The sequence below is a fragment of the Triticum urartu genome, chromosome 2A (genome assembly GCF_056163025.1).
Source record: "Triticum urartu cultivar PI428250 chromosome 2A, HENAU_Tu73, whole genome shotgun sequence".
In the NCBI taxonomy this organism is placed as follows: Eukaryota; Viridiplantae; Streptophyta; class Magnoliopsida; order Poales; family Poaceae; genus Triticum; species Triticum urartu.
In genome coordinates, this window is record NC_141874.1 from 648,710,003 (window position 1) to 648,731,959 (window position 21,957).

The following is a 21,957-nucleotide window of genomic DNA, read 5'->3' on the forward strand; positions in this document are numbered from 1 at the left end:
AGTCCTCTTCAGGTACTTCAGGATATTCTTGACCGCTATCCAGTGTTCCATGCCGGGATTACTTTGGCACCTTCCTACCAAACTTACGGCAAGGTTTACATCAGGTCTGGTACACAGCATAGCATACATGATAGACCCTATGGCCGAGGCATAGGGGACGACACTCATCTTTTCTCTATCTTCTGCCGTGGTCGGGCATTGAGCCGTGCTCAATCTCGTACCTTGCAATACAGGCAAGAACCCCTTCTTTGACTGATCCATTTTGAACTTCTTCAACATCTTGTCAAGGTACGTACTCTGTGAAAGACCAATGAGGCGTCTCGATCTATCTCTATAGATCTTGATTCCTAATATATAAGCAGCTTCTCCAAGATCCTTCATTGAAAAACACTTGTTCAAGTAGGCCTTTATGCTTTCCAAGAATTCTATATCATTTCCCATCAACAGTATGTCATCCACATACAATATGAGAAATGCTACAGAGCTCCCACTCACTTTCTTGTAAATGTAGGCTTCTCCATAAGTCTGCGTAAACCCAAACGCTTTGATCATCTCATCAAAATGAATGTTCCAACTCCAAGATGCTTGCACCAGCCCATAAATCGAGCGTTGGAGCTTGCACACCTTGTCAGCGTTCTTAGGATCGACAAAACCTTCCGGCTGCATCATATACAATTCTTCCTTAAGGAAACCATTAAGGAATGTCGTTTTGACGTCCATTTTCCATATCTCATAATCATAGAATGTGGAAATTGCTAACATGATTCGGACGGACTTCAGCTTCGCTACGGGTGAAAAAGTCTCATCGTAGTCAACCCCTTGAACTTGTCGATAACCCTTAGCGACAAGCCGAGCTTTATAGATGCTTACATTACCATCCGCGTCTGTCTTCTTCTTAAAGATCCATTTATTTTCTATGGCTCGCCGATCATCGGGCAAGTCAGTCAAAGTCCATACTTCGTTTTCATACATGGATCCTATCTCGGATTTCATGGCTTCCAGCCATTTGTCGGAATCCGGGCCCGCCATCGCTTCTTCATAGTTCGAAGGTTCACCGTTGTCTAACAACATGATTTCCAAGACAGGGTTGCCGTACCACTCTGGTGCGGAACGTGTCCTCGTGGACCTACGAAGTTTTGTTGCAACATGATCTGAAGTTTCATGATCATCATCATTAACTTCCCCTCTAGTCGGTGCAGGTACCTCAGGAACATTTTCTTGAGCTGCGCCACTTACCGGTTCAAGAGGTAATACTTCATCAAGTTCTACTTTCCTCCCACTTATTTCTTTCGAGAGAAACTCTTTCTCTAGAAAGGACCCATTCTTGGCAACAAAGATCTTGCCTTCGGATCTGAGGTAGAAGGTATACCCAATAGTTTCTTTAGGGTATCCTATGAAGACGCATTTTTCCGATTTGGTTTCGAGCTTTTCAGGTTGAAGTTTCTTGACATAAGCATCGCATCCCCAAACTTTTAGAAACGACAGCTTAGGTTTCTTCCCAAACCATAATTCATACGGTGTCGTCTCAACGGATTTCGACGGAGCCCTATTTAAAGTGAATGCGACAGTCTCTAAAGCATAGCCCCAAAATGACAGCGGTAGATCGGTAAGAGACATCATAGATCACACCATATCCAATAGAGTGCGATTACGACGTTCGGACACACCATTTCGCTGAGGTGTTCCAGGCGGCGTGAGTTGTGAAACTATTCCACATTTCCTTAAGTGTGTGCCAAATTCGTGACTCAAGTATTCTCCCCCACGATCTGATCGCAAGATCTTGATTTTTCTGTCACGTTGATTCTCAACCTCACTCTGAAATTCCTTGAACTTTTCAAAGGTCTCAGACTTGTGTTTCATTAAGTAGACATACCCATATCTACTCAAGTCATCAGTGAGGGTGAGAACATAACGATAGCCACCGCGAGCCTCAACACTCATTGGACCGCACACATCAGTATGTATGATTTTCAATAAGTTGGTTGCTCGCTCCATTGTTCCTGAGAATGGAGTCTTGGTCATTTTACCCATGAGGCATGGTTCGCACGTGTCAAATGATTCGTAATCAAGAGACTCCAAAAGTCCATCTGCATGGAGCTTCTTCATGCGTTTGACACCTATGTGACCAAGGCGGCAGTGCCACAAGTATGTGGGACTATCATTATCAACCTTACATCTTTTGGTATTCACACTATGAATATGTGTAACATTACGCTCGAGATTCATTAAGAACAAACCATTCACCAGTGGGGCATGACCATAAAACATATCTCTCATATAAATAGAACAACAATTATTCTTGGATTTAAATGAGTAGCCATCTCGAATTAAACGAGATCCTGATACAATGTTCATGCTCAAAGCTGGCGCTAAATAACAATTATTGAGGTTTAAAACTAATCCTGTAGGTAAATGTAGAGGTAGCATGCTGACGGCGATCACATCGACCTTGGAACCATTCCTGACGCGCATCGTCACCTCGTCCTTCGCCAGTCTCCGCTTATTCCGTAGCTCCTGCTTTGAGTTACAAATGTGAGCAACCGCACCGGTATCAAATACCCAGGAGCTACGAGTACTGGTACGGTACACATCAATTACATGTATATCACATATACCTTTAGTGTTGCCAGCCTTCTTGTCCGCTAAGTATTTGGGGTAGTTCCGCTTCTAGTGACCACTTCCCTTGCAATAAAAACACTCAGTCTCAGGCTTGGGTCCATTCTTTGACTTCTTCCCGGCAGCTTGCTTACCGGGCGCGGCAACTCCCTTGCCGTCCTTCTTGAAGTTCTTTTTACCCTTGCCTTTCTTGAACTTAGTGGTTTTATTCACCATCAACACTTGATGTTCCTTTTTGATTTCCACCTCCGCTGATTTCAGCATTGAATATACCTCAGGAATGGTCTTTTCCATCCCCTGCATATTAAAGTTCATCATAAAGCTCTTGTAGCTCGGTGGAAGCGACTGAAGGATTCTGTCAATGACCGCGTCATCTGGGAGATTAACTCCCAGCTGAGTCAAGCGGTTATGCAACCCAGACATTTTGAGTATGTGCTCACTGACAGAACTATTTTCCTCCATCTTACAACTGAAGAACTTGTCAGAGACTTCATATCTCTCGACCCGGGCATGAGCTTGGAAAACCATTTTCAGCTCTTCGAACATCTCATATGCTCCGTGTCTCTCAAAATGCTTTTGGAGCCCCGGTTCTAAGCTGTAAAGCATGCCGCACTGAATGAGGGAGTAATCATCAACACGTGACTGCCAAGCGTTCATAACGTCTTAGTTCTCTGGGATGGGTGCGTCACCTAGCGGTGCTTCTAGGACATAATCTTTCTTGGCAGCTATGAGGATGATCCTCAGGTTCCGGACCCAGTCCGTATAGTTGCTGCCATCATCTTTCAGCTTGGTTTTCTCTAGGAACGCGTTGAAGTTGAGGGCAACATTAGCGTGGGCCATTTGATCTACAAGACATAGTGTAAAGATTTTAGACTAAGTTCATGATAATTAAGTTCATCTAATCAAATTACTCAATGAACTCCCACTTAGATAGACATCCCTCTAGTCATCTAAGTGAAACATGATCCGAGTCAACTAGGCTGTGTCCGATCATCACGTGAGACAGACTAGCCAACATCGGTGAACATCTTCATGTTGATCGTATCTTCTATACGACTCATGCTCGACCTTTCGGTCTTCCGTGTTCCGAGGCCATGTCTGTACATGCTAGGCTCGTCAAGTCAACCTAAGTGTATTGCGTGTGTAAATCTGGCTTACACCCGTTGTATTCGAACGTTAGAATCTATCACACCCGATCATCACGTGGTGCTTCGAAACAACGAGCCTTCGCAACGGTGCACAGTTAGGGGGAACACTTTCTTGAAATTATTACGAGGGATCATCTTATTTAAGCTACTGTCGTTCTAAGCAAATAAGATGTAAAACATGATAAACATCACATGCAATCAAACAGTGACATGATATGGCCAATATCATTTGCTCCTTTTGATCTCCATCTTCGGGGCTTCATGATCATCGTTGTCACCGGCATGACACCATGATCTCCATCATCGTGTCTTCTTGAAGTTGTCTCGCCATCTATTACTTCTACTACTATGGCTAACGCTTTAGCAATAAAGTAAAGTAATTACATGACGTTTATTTTGACACGCAGGTCATAAATAAATAAAGACAACTCCTATGGCTCCTGCCGGTTGTCATACTCATCGACATGCAAGTCATGATTCCTATTACAAGAACATGATCAATCTCATACATCACATATATCATTCATCACATCCTTTTGGCCATATCACATCACACGGCACATGCTGTAAAAACAAGTTAGACGTCCTCTAATTGTTGTTGCAAGTTTTTACGTGGCTGCTATAGGTTTCTAGCAAGAACGTTTCTTACCTACGCCAAAACCACAACGTGATATGCCAATTTCTATTTACCCTTCATAAGGACCCTTTTCATCGAATTCGATCGGACTAAAGTGGGAGAGACAGACACCCGCTAGCCACCTTATGCAACTACTGCATGTCAATCGGTGGAACCAGTCTCACGTAAGCGTACGTGTAAGGTCGGTCCGGGCCGCTTCATCCCACGATGCCGCCGAATCAAGATAAGACTAGTAACGGCAAGCAAATTGACAATATCGACGCCCACAACTGCTTTGTGTTCTACTCGTGCATAGAAACTACGCATAGACCTAGCTCATGATGCCACTGTTGGGGAACGTAGTAGAATTTTAAAATTTTCTACGCATCACCAAGATCAATCCATGGAGTCATCTAGCAACGAGGGAGAGAGGAGTGCATCTACATACCCTTGTAGACCGCGCGCGGAAGCGTTCAAGAGAACGGGGTTGATGGAGTCGTACTCGTCGTGATCCAAATCACCTATGACCTAGCGCCGAACGGACGGCACCTCCGCGTTCAACACACGTACGGTTGGGAAGACGTCTCCTCCAACTTGATCCAGCAAGGGGGAAGGATAGGTTGGTGAAGATCCAGCAGCACGACGGCGTGGTGGTGGAAGCAATGGTGATCTCGGCAGGGCTTCGCCAAGCACAGGGAGAGGGAGGAGTGTCACGGGAGGGAGAGGGAGAGGCCAGGGGCTAGGGTGCGGCTGCTCTCCCTCCCCCCACTATATATAGGGTCCCTAGGGGGCGCCGGCCCTAGGAGATCCAATCTCCAAGGGGGCGGCGGCCAAGGGGGTGGCTTGCCCCCCAAGCCAAGTGGGGCGCCCCCCACCCCTAGGGTTTCCAACCCTAGGCGCAAGGGAAGGCCCAAGGGGGGCGCACCAGCCCACTAGGGGCTGGTTCCCCTCCCACTTCAGCCCATGGGCCCCTCCGGGACAGGTGGCCCCACCCGGTGGACCCCCGGGACCCTTCCGGTGGTCCCGGTACAATACCGATTACCCCCGAAACTTTCCCGATGGCCGAAACTTGACTTCCTATATATAAATCTTCACCTCCGGACCATTCCGGAACTCCTCGTGACATCCGAGATCTCATCCGGGACTCCGAACAACTTTCGGGTTACCGTATACTAATATCTCAACAACCCTAGCGTCACCGAACCATAAGTGTGTAGACCCTACGGGTTCGGGAGACACGCAGACATGACCGAGACGACTCTCTGGTCAATAACCAACAGCGGGATCTGGATACCCATGTTGGCTCCCACATGCTCCTCGATGATCTCATCGGATGAACCACGATGTCGAGGATTCAATCAATCCGTATACAATTCCCTTTGTCAATCGGTACGTTACTTGCCCGAGACTCGATCATCGGTATCCCAATACCTCGTTCAATCTTGTTACCGGCAAGTCACTTTACTCGTACCGTAATGCATGATCCCGTGATCAACCACTTGGTCACATTGAGCTCATTATGATGATGCATTACCGAGTGGGCCCAGAGATACCTCTCCGTCATACAGAGTGACAAATCCCAGTCTCGATTCATGCCAACCCAACAGACACTTCGGAGATACCTATAGTGTACCTTTATAGTCACCCAGTTACATTGTGACGTTTGGCACACCCAAAGCACTCCTACGGTATCCGGGAGTTGCACAATCTCATGGTCTAAGGAAATGATACTTGACATTCGGAAAAGCTATAGCAAACGAACTACACGATCTTTGAGCTATGCTTAGGATTGGGTCTTGTCCATCACATCATTCTCCTAATGATGTGATCCCGTTATCAATGACATCCAATGTCCATAGTCAGGAAATCATGACTATCTTTTGATCAACGAGCTAGTCAACTAGAGGCTCACTAGGGACGTGTTGTGGTCTATGTATTCACACATGTATTACGATTTCCGGATAACACAATTATAGGATGAACAATAGACAATTATCATGAACAAAGAAATATAATAATAACCATTTTATTATTGCCTCTAGGGCATATTTACAACAAATTTTTGGCTGGAATGCCTCTCTATCGCGGCCACGAGGTGGCCGATCAGCCGCGTCATAGGATTCTTCCTCCAGTCGGGGTAGCAACCTACATTTTGGGTAACTCTTGGAGGGGCGCTCGAGTTTATATTCCTCGGCCGCGAGGACTTCAGTCCATCTGTCAGCTAGCAGATCTTGATCAGCTTGAAGCTGCTACTGCTGCTGCTTTTTCTTAAGGCTATTTGCCGTGGCTATAAGCCGGCGTTTGAAGGGCTCTTGTTCGACGGGATCCTCTGGCACGGCGAATTCGTCGTCGCCGAGGCTTGCCTCGTCTTCGGAGGGGGCCATGTAATTATCATGCTCCGCCTCTCCATCTGCCGCTCTCTCAGGAGGGCTGGCTCCTCCATCCTCCTGCTCTAAATCTTGCTGGAGGGGAGTGTTGTTGTCTTCGGCACTATTCGGAGTGTTATTATCTCCTGTGCTGGTATCACCACTTTTGCTTTGGCGGGACTTAGAGCGGCGCCGCTGACGTCGGCGCTTGGGTTGCTTCTTTGAGGGGTCATCCTCCGCTATCTCGTCGCCATTGCCTTCTTTGGGTGTATCCACCATGTATATATCGTATGATGAGGTGGCTGTCCAGTGCCCTGTGGGCAGTGGTTCCTCTTTGTCTCCCGCATCGTCGTCCATACCGTCGATGTCTTCGGAGTCAAAGTCGAGCATGTCGGTTAAGTCATCGACAGTGGCTACTAAGTGGGTGGTGGGTGGGCCGCGAATTTCTTCGTCGTCCGCATCCCAGCCCTGCCGGACATAGTTCGGCCAGGATCCTCCTGACAAGGAGAGAGACCTTAATGAGTTCAGTATGTCGCCAAAGGGCGAGTGCTGAAAAATATCCGCGGAGGTAAACTCCATGATCGGCGCCCAATCGGATTCGATAGGAAGGGGCGCAGGCGGCTCGGAGTCCGTGGCCGGAGAAGGATCCGGCAGTTTAACAACACGGCTCTCGTACATGTTGGAAATATGCCCTAGAGGCAATAATAAAAGCTTTATTATTATATTTCCTTGTTCATGATAATTGGCTTTATTCATGCTATAATTGTGTTATCCGGAAATCGTAATACATGTGTGAATAACAGACACCAACATGTCCCTACTAAGCCTCTAGTTGACTAGCTCGCTGATCAACAGATAGTCATGATTTCCTGACTATGGACATTGGATGTCATTGATAACGAGATCACATCATTAGGAGAATGATGTGATGGACAAGACCCAATCCTAAACAATAGCACAAGATCGTATAGTTCGTTTGCTAGAGTTTTCCAATGTCAAAGTATCTTTTCCTTAGACCATGAGATCATGTAACTCCCGGATACCGTAGGAGTGCTTTGGGTATACCAAACGTCACAACATAACTGGGTAACTATAAAGGTAGACTACGGGTATCTCCGAAAGTGTCTGTTGGGTGACATGGATCAAGACTGGGATTTGTCACTCCGTATGACGGAGAGGTATCACTGGGCCCACTCGGTAATGCATCATCATAATGAGCTCAAAGTGACCAAGTGTCTGGTCACAGGATCATGCATTACGGTACGAGTAAAGTGACTTGCCAGTAACGAGATTGAACGAGGTATTGGGATACCGACGATCGAATCTCGGGCAAGTAACATATCGATTGACAAAGGGAATTGCATACGGGGTTGATTGAATCCTCGACATCGTGGTTCATCCATGAGATCATCGTGGAGCATGTGGGAGCCAACATGGGTATCCAGATCCTGCTGTTGGTTATTGACTTGAGAGTCGTCTCGGTCATGTCTGCTTGTCTCCCGAACCCGTAGGGTCTACACACTTAAGGTTCGGTGACGCTAGGGTTGTGAAGATATGTATATGCAGTAACCCGAATATTGTTCGGGGTCCCGGATGAGATCCCGCACGTCACGAGGAGTTCCGGAATGGTCCGGAGGTAAAGAATTATATATAGGAAGTGCTGTTTCGGCCATCGGGACGAGTTTCGGGGTCACCGGTATTGTACCGGGACCACCGGAAGGGTCCAGGGGGTCCACCGGGTGGGGCCACCTATCCCGGGGGGGGCCCATGGGCTGAAGTGGGAGGGAACCCAGCCCATAGTGGGCTGGGGCGCCACCCCCCCAAGGGCCCATGCGGCTAGGGTTGGGGGAAACCCTAGAGGGGGCGCCCCCTTGCTTGGGGGGCAAGCCCCCCACCCTAGGCCGCCGCCCCCCTAGTAGATCTCATCTACTAGGGCCGGCGCCCCCCCCCATGGCACCCCTATATATAGTGGGGGAGAGGAGGGACTTCACACACCAGCCCCTGGCGCCTCCCTCTCTCCCCGTTACGTCTCTCTCTCGCAGTATAGGCGAAGCCCTGCTACTGTGACGCCCTGCATCCACCACCACGCCGTCGTGCTGCTGGATCTTCATCAACCTCTCCTTCTCTCTTGCTGGATCAAGAAGGAGGAGACGTCTCCCGTCCCGTACGTGTTTGAACGTGGAGGTGCCGTCCGTTCGGCGCTGGTCATCGGTGATTTGGATCACGTCGAGTACGACTACATCATCACTGTTCTTTTGAACGCTTCCATGCGCGATCTACAAAGGTATGTAGATGCATCCAATAGCTCGTTGCTAGTTGAACTCCTAGATGATCTTGGTGAAACGAGTAGGAAAATTTTTGTTTTCTGCAATGTTCCCCAACAGTGGCATCATGAGCTAGGTCTATGCGTAGTTCTTCTTGCGCGAGTAGAACACAATTAGTTGTGGGCGTAGATTTGTCAACTTTCTTGCCGTTACTAGTCTTTTCTTGCTTCAGCGGTATTGTGGGATGAAGCGGCCCGGACCAACCTTACACGTACGCTTACGTGAGACCGGTTCCACCGACTAACATGCACTAGTTGCATAAGGTGGCTGGCGGGTGTCTGTCTCTCCCACATTAGTTGGAGCGGATTCGATGAACAGGGTCCTTATGAAGGGTAAATAGAAGTTGACAAATCACGTTGTGGCTTTAACGTAGGTAAGAAGACGTTCTTGCTAGAACCCTAATTCAGCCACGTAAAACTTGCAACAACAATTAGAGGACGTCTAACTTGTTTTTGCAGCAAGTGGTTTGTGATATGATATGGCCAAAGTTGTGATGAATGATGAATGATCTATATGTGATGTATGAGATGTTCATGCTATTGTAATAGGAATCACGACTTGCATGTCGATGAGTATGACAACCGGCAGGAGCCATAGCAGTTGTCTTTATTCTTTTATATGACCTGCGTGTCATCAAGAAACGCCATGTAAATTACTTTACTTTATTGCTAAACGCGTTAGCCATAGTAGTAGAAGTAATAGTTGGCGAGCAACTTCATGGAGACACGATGATGGAGATCATGATGATGGAGATCATGGTGTCAAGCCGGTGACAAGATGATCATGGAGCCCCAAGATGGAGATCAAAGGAGCTATGTGATATTGGCCATATCATGTCACGTTAATTATTTGATTACATGTGATGTTTATCATGTTTTGCATCTTGTTTACTTAGAACGACGGTAGTAAATAAGATGATCCCTCATAACAATTTCAAGAAGTGTTCTCCCCTAACTGTGCACCGTTCCTAAAGTTCGTCGTTTCTAAGCACGCCGTGATGATCGGGTGTGATGGATCCTTACGTTCACATACAACGGGTGTTGACGAGCCTAGCATGTACAGACATGGCCTCGGAACACATGCAAAACACTTAGGGTTAACTTGACGAGCCTAGCATGTACAGACATGGCCTCGGAACACAGAAGACCGAAAGGTCGAGCATGAGTCGTATAGAAGATACGATCAACATGAGGATGTTCACCGACGTTGACTAGTCCGTCTCACGTGATGATTGGACACGGCCTAGTTAACTCGGATCATGTAATACTTAGATGACTAGAGGGATGTATAATCTAAGTGGGAGTTCATTAATAATTTGATTTGATGAACTTAATTATCATGAACTTAGTCTAAAATCTTTGCAATATGTCTTGTAGATCAAATGGCCAACGTAGTCCTCAACTTCAACGCGTTCCTAGAGAAAACCAAGCTGAAAGACGATGGCAGCAACTATACGGACTGGGTCCGGAACCTGAGGATCATCCTCATAGCTGCCAAGAAAGATTATGTCCTACAAGCACCGCTAGGTGATCCACCCGTCCCACAGAACCAAGACGTTATGAACGCTTGGCAGACACATGCTGATGACTACTCCCTCGTTCAGTGCGGCATGCTTTACAGCTTAGAGCCGGGGCTCCAAAAGCGTTTTGAGAGACATGGAACATATGAGATGTTCGAAGAGCTGAAAATGGTTTTTCAAGCTCATGCCCGGATCGAGAGATATGAAGTCTCCGATAAGTTCTTCAGCTGTAAGATGGAGGAAAATAGTTCTGTCAGTGAGCATATACTCACTATGTCTGGGTTGCATAACCGCTTGTCTCAGTTGGGAGTTAATCTCCCGGATGATGCGGTCATTGACAGAATCCTCCAGTCGCTTCCAAAAAGCTACAAGAGCTTTGTGATGAACTTCAACATGCAGGGGATGCAAAAGACCATTCCTGAGTTGTTCTCAATGCTGAAATCAGCGGAGGTAGAAGTCAAGAAGGAGCATCAAGTGTTGATGGTCAATAAAACCACTAAGTTCAAGAAAGGCAAGGGTAAAAAGAACTTCAAGAAGGACGGCAAGGAGGTTGCCGCGCCCGGCAAGCAAGCTGCCGGGAAGAAGCCAAAGAATGGACCCAAGCCTGAGACGGAGTGCTTTTATTACAAAGGGAAGGGTCACTGGAAACGGAACTGCCCAAAATACTTAGCGGACAAGAAGGCCGGCAACGCCAAAGGTATATTTGATATACATGTAATTGATGTGTACCTTACCAGTACTCGTAGTGACTCCTGGGTATTTGATACCGGTGCCGTTGCTCATATTTGTAACACACAGCAGGAGCTGCGGAATAAACGGAGACTGGCGAAGGACGAGGTGACGATGCGCGTCGGGAATGGTTCCAAGGTTGATGTGATCGCCGTCGGCACGCTACCTCTGCATTTACCTACGGGATTAGTTTTAAACCTCAATAACTGTTATTTAGTGCCAGCTTTGAGCATGAACATTGTATCGGGGTCTCGTTGGTTATTGACTTGAGAGTCGTCTCGGTCATGTCTGCTTGTCTCCCGAACCCGTAGGGTCTACACACTTAAGGTTCGGTGACGCTAGGGTTGTGAAGATATGTATATGCAGTAACCCGAATATTGTTCAGGGTCCCGGATGAGATCCCGGACGTCACGAGGAGTTCCGGAATGGTCCGGAGGTAAAGAATTATATATAGGAAGTGCTGTTTCGGCCATCGGGACGAGTTTCGGGGTCACCGGTATTGTACCGGGACCACCGAAAGGGTCCCGGGGGTCCACCGGGTGGGGCCACCTATCCCGGGGGGCCCCATGGGCTGAAGTGGGAGGGAACCCAGCCCATAGTGGGCTGGGGCGCCACCCCCCCAAGGGCCCATGCTGCTAGGGTTGGGGGAAACCCTAGAGGGGGCGCCCCCTTGCTTGGGGGGCAAGCCCCCCACCCTAGGCCGCCGCCCCCCTAGTAGATCTCATCTACTAGGCCCGGCGCCCCCCCATGGCACCCCTATATATAGTGGGGGAGAGGAGGGACTTCACACACCAGCCCCTGGCGCCTCCCTCTCTCCCCGTTACGTCTCTCTCTCGCAGTATAGGCGAAGCCCTGCTACTGTGACGCCCTGCATCCACCACCACGCCGTCGTGCTGCTGGATCTTCATCAACCTCTCCTTCTCTCTTGCTGGATCAAGAAGGAGAAGACGTCTCCCATCCCGTACGTGTGTTGAACGCGGAGGTGCCATCCGTTCGGCGCTGGTCATCGGTGATTTGAATCACATCGAGTACAACTACATCATCACCGTTCTTTTGAACGCTTCCGTGCGCGATCTACAAAGGTATGTAGATGCATCCAATAGCTCGTTGCTAGTTGAACTCCTAGATGATCTTGGTGAAACGAGTAGGAAAATTTTTGTTTTCTGCAACGTTCCCCAACAGTACAAGGTAAGGTCGATGTTTGGCTCGATCGCTGCTGAGGGTAAGGCCTCCGTGGCGGGGTCCATCCACCCGTCCATGGACGGCGCAACTGGCTCCAAATTGAGGGTCGGAGCGGCTGCCTGTGCGATCTCCTAAACACTGCCCGATGGTAGAGCTAAATTGTACTCATCGTGACTGCGTGACGCACAAGGCAGAGGCTCGAATCCGTCGAAGATCAAGTATCCATGGATATCGGCCGTGTAGTTTAAGCTTCCAAACCTGACCTGGTGGCCAGGGGCGTAACTTTCAATCTGCTCCAGATGGCCAAGCGAATTGGCATGCAGTGCAAAGCCGCCGAACACGAAGATCTGTCCGGGGAGAAAAGTCTCACCCTGGACTGCATCGATATCGATGATAGTAGGAGCCATCAGGCCTAACGGCGACGACACAGAGGAACTCTCAATGAAAGCACCAATGTTGGTGTCAAAACCGGCGGATCTCGGGTAGGGGGTCCAGAACTGTGCGTCTAAGGCGGATGGTAACAGGAGGCAGGGGACACAATGTTTTACCTAGGTTCGGGCCCTCTTGATGGAGGTAAAACCCTACGTCCTGCTTGATTAATAGTGATGATATGGGTAGTACAAGAGTGGATCTACCACGAGATCGGAGAGGCTAAACCCTAGAAGCTAGCCTATGGTATGATTGTATGTTGTAGTTGTTGTGTCCTACGGACTAAAACCCTCCGGTTTATATAGACACCGGAGAGGTTAGGGTTACACAAGGTCGGTTACAAAGGAGGAGATACACATATCCGTATTGCCTAGCTTGCCTTCCACGCCAAGTAGAGTCCCATCCGGACACGAGACGAAGTCTTCAATCTTGTATCTTCATAGTCTAACAGTCTGGCCAATGGAGATAGTACGGCTGTCCGGAGACCCCCTAATCCAGGACTCCCTCACCTGTATTTATGGTTCTTGTTGGGGAAGCCATTGTTGTTGGAGCGCAGATTGGGGCGAGGGTCGCCCATACCAAAGCCAGCACCAGCACCTAGACCAGAGCAAGGCAGCGGAGATGGCAGAGGAGGCCACGACGGGCCAGATCCGCTGGCTCCCGAGCCCGCAGCTGCAGCCTCCCACGGGTCCAAAGCCACGCCAGCGCCTTTCGGGTCGGACGACCTGCCTCAGCCATCCATGGGACGGCCTACCTCCCATGTGGCCTGCTCCTCCTAGATCTTGGTCCGCATCGCTGCCTCGCAGGCCAAAGAATCTGCATCGCCCACACCCGAGGCCTCCAACAGCCGCTTGTCATTGGATTTGTGCTCATTGGAGAAGCCCCGTGATCAGTCCATGGTGGCCACGTTCACGAAGGAACGGAGCAGGGGAGGGACTGGGGGATAGGAAAGAGCTTGTGCAATGGAACCCTAGATCTATGGAGGTCAGAAAGAGAGGCAGGAAACCCTAACCAGGGTCGGGATGCTATTTACGGACCGGAGCAGCCCATGAGGCGGGACTGACCCAACGGAGGCCGAAGGCCTAAGGCAGGTCAGCCCAGCCGAGCCCACAAGGGGTGGAAATGACTCGGCTGAAAAGGTAGGCAACAGCGGGCCAACCCCCAAAAGCGGCCCAGTCAGCGGCCTAGCCCACACCAGAGGCCCAAACGACCACCCCGTCCAACACACCCAGCACCTAGGGTTGCGGCCACAGCAATCCCGTCCTCCAGCATCGCCGCCGGCACCACCCGCGAGATCTGGACCAACAAGTCTTGATCCGCGAGGAGAAGGGGGAGCACAGAGAAGGTGAGCACGGGGAAGGTGAAGGAGAGGGAATAGAGCGCCAGAGCCAAGGATGCCAACTGCCGGAGAATGAAACGCAAACTTACCAGAGCGACGAGAACGGTGAGGTCCACAAATGACTAGCCAGGCTCCAGCACCCCCGTTGCCGCACGGGCACGCCAAGAACTACCATAGCCGCCCGGTGTGAAAAGACGACGCCGAGAGGTAGGAGGCGGCGAGACGGCGAGGAGCCCCGAGGGGACAGCCACCGCGTCATCCTTCGAGTCGGATAAGCAATCCCCCAATGCCCAGAAGCGGTTGGAGACCAGACCAGCCTAGGAGGATGAACGGGTGGGCGGAGGGAGAGCACAAGGGGAAGAAAGGGAGGGATCACCGTGCTAGTTGTGAGTTGCGTTGGGATTTCCCTAAAGAGGAGAGGATGATGCAGTACACTAGAGATAAGTATTTCCCTCAGTTAAGAACCAAGGTTACCAATCCAGTAGGAGAACCACACAACACCTCATTAGCAGTACCTACACACAAAATAACAAATACTTGCACCCAACGCAAATAAGGGGTTGTCAATCCCTTGGGAGTTAATTGCAAGGATCAAATCTCGTAGTTATAGATAAATAAACAAAAATACAAAATAAAATAAAATAAATAAATTGCAGTAAGGTATTTTTTAAGTTTAATATATGATAAAGATAGACTCGGGGGGGGCATAGTTTTCACTAGAGACTTCTCTCTTAAACATAGCTTACGGTGAGTAAATAATTATTGTTGGGTAATTGATAGAAAAGCAAATAATCGTGACGATATCTAAGGCAATGATCATGTATATAGGCATCACGTCCGAGACAAGTAGACCAACTCCTGCTTGCATCTACTACTACTACATACATACATCGACCGCTATCCAACACGCATCTAGAGTATTAAGTTCATAAAAAACAGAGTAGCGCCTTAAGCAAGATGACATGAGTTAGACAAAGCAAATCCAATCAATATGAATAAACCCATCGTTTTACCCTTAATGACAACGATACAAATATGTTGCATGTTCCCTTCTGTCACTGGGATTGAGCACCGCAAGATCGAACCCATCACAAAGCACCTCTCCCGTTGCAAGATAAGTCAATCTAGTTGGTCAAACCAAACGGATAGATCAAAGAGAAATACAAAGCTATAAAAATCATGCATAAAAGAGTTCAGAGAAGACTCAAATAATATTCATAGATAATCTGATCATAAACCCACAATTCATCGGAACGCAACAAACATACCGCAAAAAATGATTACATCGAATAGATCTCCAAGAACATCGAGGAGAACATTGTATTGAAAAACAAAGAGAGAGAAGAAGCCGCTACTAGCTATGGACCCGTAGGTCTGTGGTAAACTACTCACACATCATCGAAGGGCAGCAAGGTTGATGTAGAAGCCCTCCGTGATCCGGCAGAGTGCCAAAGGCCTCCAGATGGGATCTCACGAGAACAGAAGGTTGTGGCGGCGGAAAAAGTGTTTTTGGTGGCTCCCCGTTGGTTTCCCGGTTTTAGAGAATTTATAGAGTCTGTATTAGGTCAAACGGAGGAACAAGGGGCCCATGAGGACCAGGGCGCGCCCTAGTGGCTCGTGGCCATCTCCTTTGCTTGCTGGTCTCCTGCTGAAGCTTCTAGTGTCTCTTATATCCAAAAAAAATCGTAAAAAGTTTCATGGCATTTGGACTTCATTTGGTACTGATTTCCTGGAAAACCAAAAACATGCGAAAAACATCAATTGGCACTTGGCACTAAGTTAATAGGTTAGTCCCAAAAAATGATATATAATTGTATATAAAACATCCAAGGTTGATACTATAATAGCAAGGCACAATCAAAAAATATAGATACGTTGGAGATGTATCATACCAGCGGTGCCAGTAGTCGCCAGTGGAGAGGATGGCTGGGGAACGAGAGGTGGAGAGGAGGAAGCGGGAGACGGGGAGAGGAGAGCCATCCCCGCTGGGTATGTCGCTCAAGTATGTCAACATAAGGAAACAAACAAGAGGATGGTGTCCCCTCACGACATGTGTCGCTATAACTGATAGGGATGTTGTTGTGCTTGTTTCCAAGAGTGTCTTTTATTTCCAAGTTGTGTCTTCTTTTTTATCTCTCTCGTGCGCTTTGTGTGTGTCATCTCTGAAATGAGTAAGCAAGAAACTTAGACCACAACTAGAGGGAAATAGTTTCTGAGATAGACTACATGCTAAATGCAATATGTGGCAATGCATGGGAGCAATAAATCGAGATGCGTGCTTGTTGATGACAACACATATAGTAGCACCCACTACCGGCTATGCCACATAATAATGTCTTCGGTGTAGCAACACCACTAGTGAAATGACAAAGGAAAATACCATTTAAATATCCGTAGTGATGTGTAGTTTTAATTGTCTTGATTCATAGAAGCGAAATCTTTCATAATTTGGATACTCGCATCGAAAGCTATTTTATTCCGAATTTTCACTCACAAGATCCGCAAAAGAAAAAACTTTGTGTCCCTTCCTGTGCGGAAAAGAACACATGTTTTCCTTTTGTTGGCACAACCTACTGGTAAACTTTGAAGGGGAGGCACAAATTTGACCCATTAACATAAACAACGTTGAATTTGTTGTTTTTTGTTTTTCAAGCTGTGATTAAATTTGTATTTTTTTATTTTCATGACATTGTATATACATATTATATCCACGTCGTAGATTATCTTTAGATATTTGACATTGTCTAAAATTTGTATTAATTCACCGGCGCACCAGATGTGTTATGCCTCATGCTTCCTGGATCATTCTTTCTTCCCGAGATTCCACATTCTCCCAGATCATGGAAGGATCAAGGATGTCGATTAGGGTGGCGGTGTTTCACTAGGAGATTGCAAGTTGTAATCATTATTTTTATTTTATGGAATTGTAGATATAAAATAGGTAAGCGTAACTACCAAAGATAGCCTACATGACATGGCAACTAGTAAAAAAAACAAAAACAAAATGGTCACCACTAAGCAAGTAAAGGAGTAAGTCATAAAAATAACCAAAAGGGCTCAGAGCCGATGTTGATTAAAACAAAAGTTAAAGTCCTTGGAGTAACTCTCCTATCTGTGGGAGACGCTTGGCACCATGAGTCAAAAACGACTACAAAGGTCTAACCTTCTTTTGATTAAGCTTGAGCCGCAATGTATGAGCTCAGCCGCCAAGGGTAGGTCTTGAGGCGATCTCTGATCTTCACAAATTCTCGAGGCAAATCCAGATCTTTGATGCTCCCGGTGGACTCTAAAAGCCTGGGAGTCCCAAAATTTCTAGGTGGTAGGTATGAAAATTGAGCGGAAACAGATGAACCAAGTGTGGTTGCATTTGTTTCTTTATTTGTTAGTGCAAGCAAAACACAGATGAAAATCTTGTAAATAAATATGAAGCAACATTGCCCAAAACAAATACAAAGCGAACCTGGTGCAGACACCTATAGAAAAGTGAAAGGTGACGGAAACTTAAAACCCCGACAACCAAATTGAAAAATACACCCAAAATAACAAAAAAATATCAAATGCGCACCAGCGAGTAGACAAGGAGGTGTGCCGGCGAGCATGCCTAGAGGATGTGAGTGGGAGGTGTAGTCGGGGGGACAAGGATCACAAGACTAGTGGGGTGGTGGATAATTTTTTTGTATGTGTGGATAGAAATCGGTTGTTCCCAAAGTGTATATGTGCTGGGATGAAATGGGCAATGGCGATAAGCGAAAATTTATCCACATACGTTTACGTCCATTCTGCTTCTGTTATGTAAATTCCATTTCCTATTACGTATTTATGCTCTGTTTTTGTTTTTTCCCTGAATCGACGAAAAGTTTATGCCTAGTTTTTATCCCTAGAAAGAAGCATGTAAACCCACACATTAGGTCTGTACATGATGTTTTAACTGGTAAAGGAAAATATGCTAGAAAACTCAACGAAAAGTATCTATCCTTTAATTTGGTATATGCCATCTTTGAATCAATTAATGAAGCACAGACAACGGATCTTCGTAACTGCCTATGTGGATCACGGTCAATGGTGTACCTATACCATTTTAGCCGATATAGAACATTAAATTATGGCTAACCAAAACATATCTACTCCCTCCATCCTTAGTGCCATAAATGGTCTTATATTTTGGGACGGATGGAGTATCTTTTTGCAGTTTAACTAAGCACACCATGTTAATCAGCTATAGTTAGTTCTGCAAAAAAGGAAAAAATCTCTATTTAGCAACCTGTGCCTCCAATATTTTCGTAGCATGTATAGAGAACACACATGGCATGTATAGATAACCCGGGGTAATCCTCTTTTTCAAAAAAAATGTGTAGAGGACACACAGCTATATGCATGTCTTTTTCTTAGCAGTATATATGCCTGTCTTTGGTAGTGTGAATGTGGTGTTAATATATCTGATGCCATAAATATTCATTTCGTCACCAACAGGGCTATATAGTAGGTAACCCGGCAACAGGTGAAAGGATCGACGAAAGCTCCAAAGTGCCTTTTGCTCACGGATTCGGTATAATATCAGATCAATTATATGAGGTAATTAACCTCGCCTGTATCCACTATTCCCGTCAATCTGCTCATACAACTATATATGTCAAAATTGTTGTGGCAGAAATATTAATCATAGTATAAATTTCTTTCATATACAGACGATATTGGGGCATTGCCAAGGACAAGACTACAAGAATCCTACAAACGTGTTGTGTGCAAAAGCTCTGCGTACTTTCCATAGTGTAAGAACCCGCTAACTAGGATAACTTTTATTCAATAGATACTTCCTCCGTTTTAAAATAGATGACCCAACTTTGTACTAACTGTATGAAGCAAGTATATGACCAAGTACTCCAATTGCAGCTCCTCTCTGAAGTTATGTCGCCGCATATTTTGTTGATCAAATGCGTTTATTCATCTGCTGGACCGCATGCGGAGACGGACGATTCAGCTGGTGCTAGCAGGAAGATCTTAAGCGAGGAAGCAGCTGGAATCAAAATGGGGAAACGGCTGGAGTATCCGCCAGTTCGTCCTCCACTTGACTGTATTGTAAGTCAGCATCATGCGTGTATACCTCTAGCCAGTATGTGTTCCCCGTTCATTGCACTAACCCGATGATGCATGCCCGATGGTCCGCTGGATCAGGACTACGCCCACTACCTGTCGTATTTCTGGGCGAACGACGAGCGCACCCGAGACGCCCTCGGCATCAAGGACGGCACCGTGAACGAGTGGGTGAGGTGCCAAGATGGCGGCGTCCCGTACACCAGGGACATCCTGAGCAGCATCAAGTATCACCGCAACGTTACAGCCAACGGCTACCGCGCGCTTGTATACAGGTCCTCACATTTTGCCCTGTTACTACTGCATAATAAACTAGGATCGGTTGGAGTGAGCCAACTGAAAGATTTTTCGATAAAAGGCGATTTTATTATCTTAAAATGTAGCATCAAGCAGATACGAGCCAGCTGAAATTCTGATAGGATTTTGTTTGGTGTCCATTGCAGCGGCGACCACGATTCGGTGGTGCCACACCTGGGGACGCAGGCGTGGGTGAGGTCGCTTGGCTTCCCCATCGTCGACGAATGGAGGGCGTGGCATCTCCATGGCCAGTCTGCCGGGTTCGTCATCGTTTCATTTTGGTTACTTGCTCTGTTTATTTCACTCACTGACAGTAATTCATCTGCTTTCTTTTCACTGGTTTGCAGATTCACCATAACTTACTCCAACAACATGACGTTCGCGACCGTAAAGGTAATCAAATTACTCCACCTTCTCTGCGTGTGTTGGTGGGATGCACGATTTAGTAGACCATCGGTTGTAAATTGGCCTTTGGTTTTGGTTTTCAGGGTGGTGGTCACACGGCGCCTGAGTACGAGCCTGACAGGTGCTTCGCCATGTTCAGCCGTTGGATACAGAATCAACCACTCTAGCCTATTTGTATTCTCCATTGTGAAAGATAAACCCTAGACATGTAGTTCCACAAAACAAACATGCAAATGGGGGATGTACCGATGCAAGATGTGAGTTCGTGACTTTGCATTGGGGTCATCTCCCCAGTGCGCGAATTTTCAAACAAGAAAAGAAACTACACAGTGCTAAAATCAGCAGTTTTGCTGGCACCAAGGTCCAATTTGGACGGGAACAGAAGCGCTGAACATCAAAGACGTTGTAGAAGATTGACATGCGAGCCCATTCCGGCTGACGCCAACAGAACAGCCTTGTTGACCTCCGATGTCGTTGCTGCTACATCCCGGTGGCGTCTGTTGCCTTCCAGCCCTGGAATTGCCTCTTGCGGATTGTTAAGGAAATCGGTAACTGGTAGCTGCTCGGTCGGCTTGGTAGTAGCGATTAATCGGTGAATCGGCAAATTAACTGGATTAATCGGTCGACCATTAATCGGTAGATTAAATAGTAACCTAGCAACATATATCTATATTTTTATGTACTATACCGTACTCTCATGCTCTCGGTTATGTAATACACCAAAATATGTTACAATTTGGTCGAACCCTAGCTATTGAGGAATGAGAGGGGGAGGGAGGGGTCACGGGCCAAAAATTTGAGCTTTGTTTTCCCAGAAGTTAATGGGATAGCAACGAATAATTGGCCTGGCAACCTATTACTCGACCTCACATACAAGTTAATCGGTCTAACAAGTTAACGTGACAAATATGTGTTATTCGATTCGGCCATCCTACGAGTAGTGATTAACTGCTCCGTTAACTAATTAATCAGTTGAATTCTTGAACAGTGCGGACTACTAGGCAACATACCAGGGGTCTAGTGCCGCCATTCGGCCATAGCTGGAGCTCATCGTCGGTCGTTGTGTCTCCGACCCTACCCGCGCACAAGGTGTTTGAGAAATTACGTCCAACCACTTTTTCTCTGTTGTTTGTTGATTACTATCTAAAATTGATCATGAAACACTCCAATATGTAGATGAAGAGGTTATGGGAGTTGTACTTGTACTTGGGCGATTTTGCGTTAGAGGAGGATGAAGAAGATGTTGATTCGAGTTGGTGCCCACCTCGATCATTCGAGAGGAGAATTTTAGGAGACCGGGGCATGGTTCTCGGACTGGTCGCATCCTTCAGGGTCGTCATGATCTAGTGAGGGATTACTTTGCTCTAAATGAAAAACATTCCACGAAATATTCTCGACAGAGATTACGGATGCACCGGCTCATCAACACCATTGCAAGAGCCGCGGAGAAACATCATCGTTCGTTTCAATTCAGAAGGAATGCCATAGGAGAAGCAAGTGCAACTCCATTCTTGAATATTACAACGGCTTTGCAAGTGCTTGCATATGGATGTCCTACTGATGCCATCAATGACAATGTCTGCATCAAGGGAAGATCTCATCCTCGAGTGTGTTCACAGATTCGCCAAAGTCATGATTGAGATATTTCGACTGGTGTACTTGAGGGCACCCACTGATAAAGATACCGAGAGGCTTTTGGCAAAAAGTGAAGAGAGAGGTTTGAAGGAAATATGCCCTAGAGGCAATAATAAAGTTATTATTTATTTCCTTATATCATGATAAATGTTTATTATTCATGCTAGAATTATATTAACCGGAAACATAATACATGTGTGAATACATAGACAAACAGAGTGTCACTAGTATGCCTCTACTTGACTAGCTCGTTAATCAAAG

General features: G+C 46.9%; 1 pseudogene across 1 annotated transcript in view; it reads left to right on the top strand.

The window, feature by feature from the left end:
* LOC125537649 (serine carboxypeptidase-like 19) overlaps positions 1-20,268 on the top strand; it is a 49,904-nt pseudogene extending 29,636 nt beyond the window's left edge. The window contains exons 5-11 of the transcript XR_015615430.1: positions 18,739-18,840; positions 18,954-19,037; positions 19,159-19,344; positions 19,441-19,634; positions 19,803-19,916; positions 20,004-20,049; positions 20,145-20,268. The product of XR_015615430.1 is annotated as a serine carboxypeptidase-like 19 (transcript). The remainder of the gene's footprint in view (positions 1-18,738; positions 18,841-18,953; positions 19,038-19,158; positions 19,345-19,440; positions 19,635-19,802; positions 19,917-20,003; positions 20,050-20,144) is intronic.
* Positions 20,269-21,957: the final 1,689 nt, after the last annotated feature.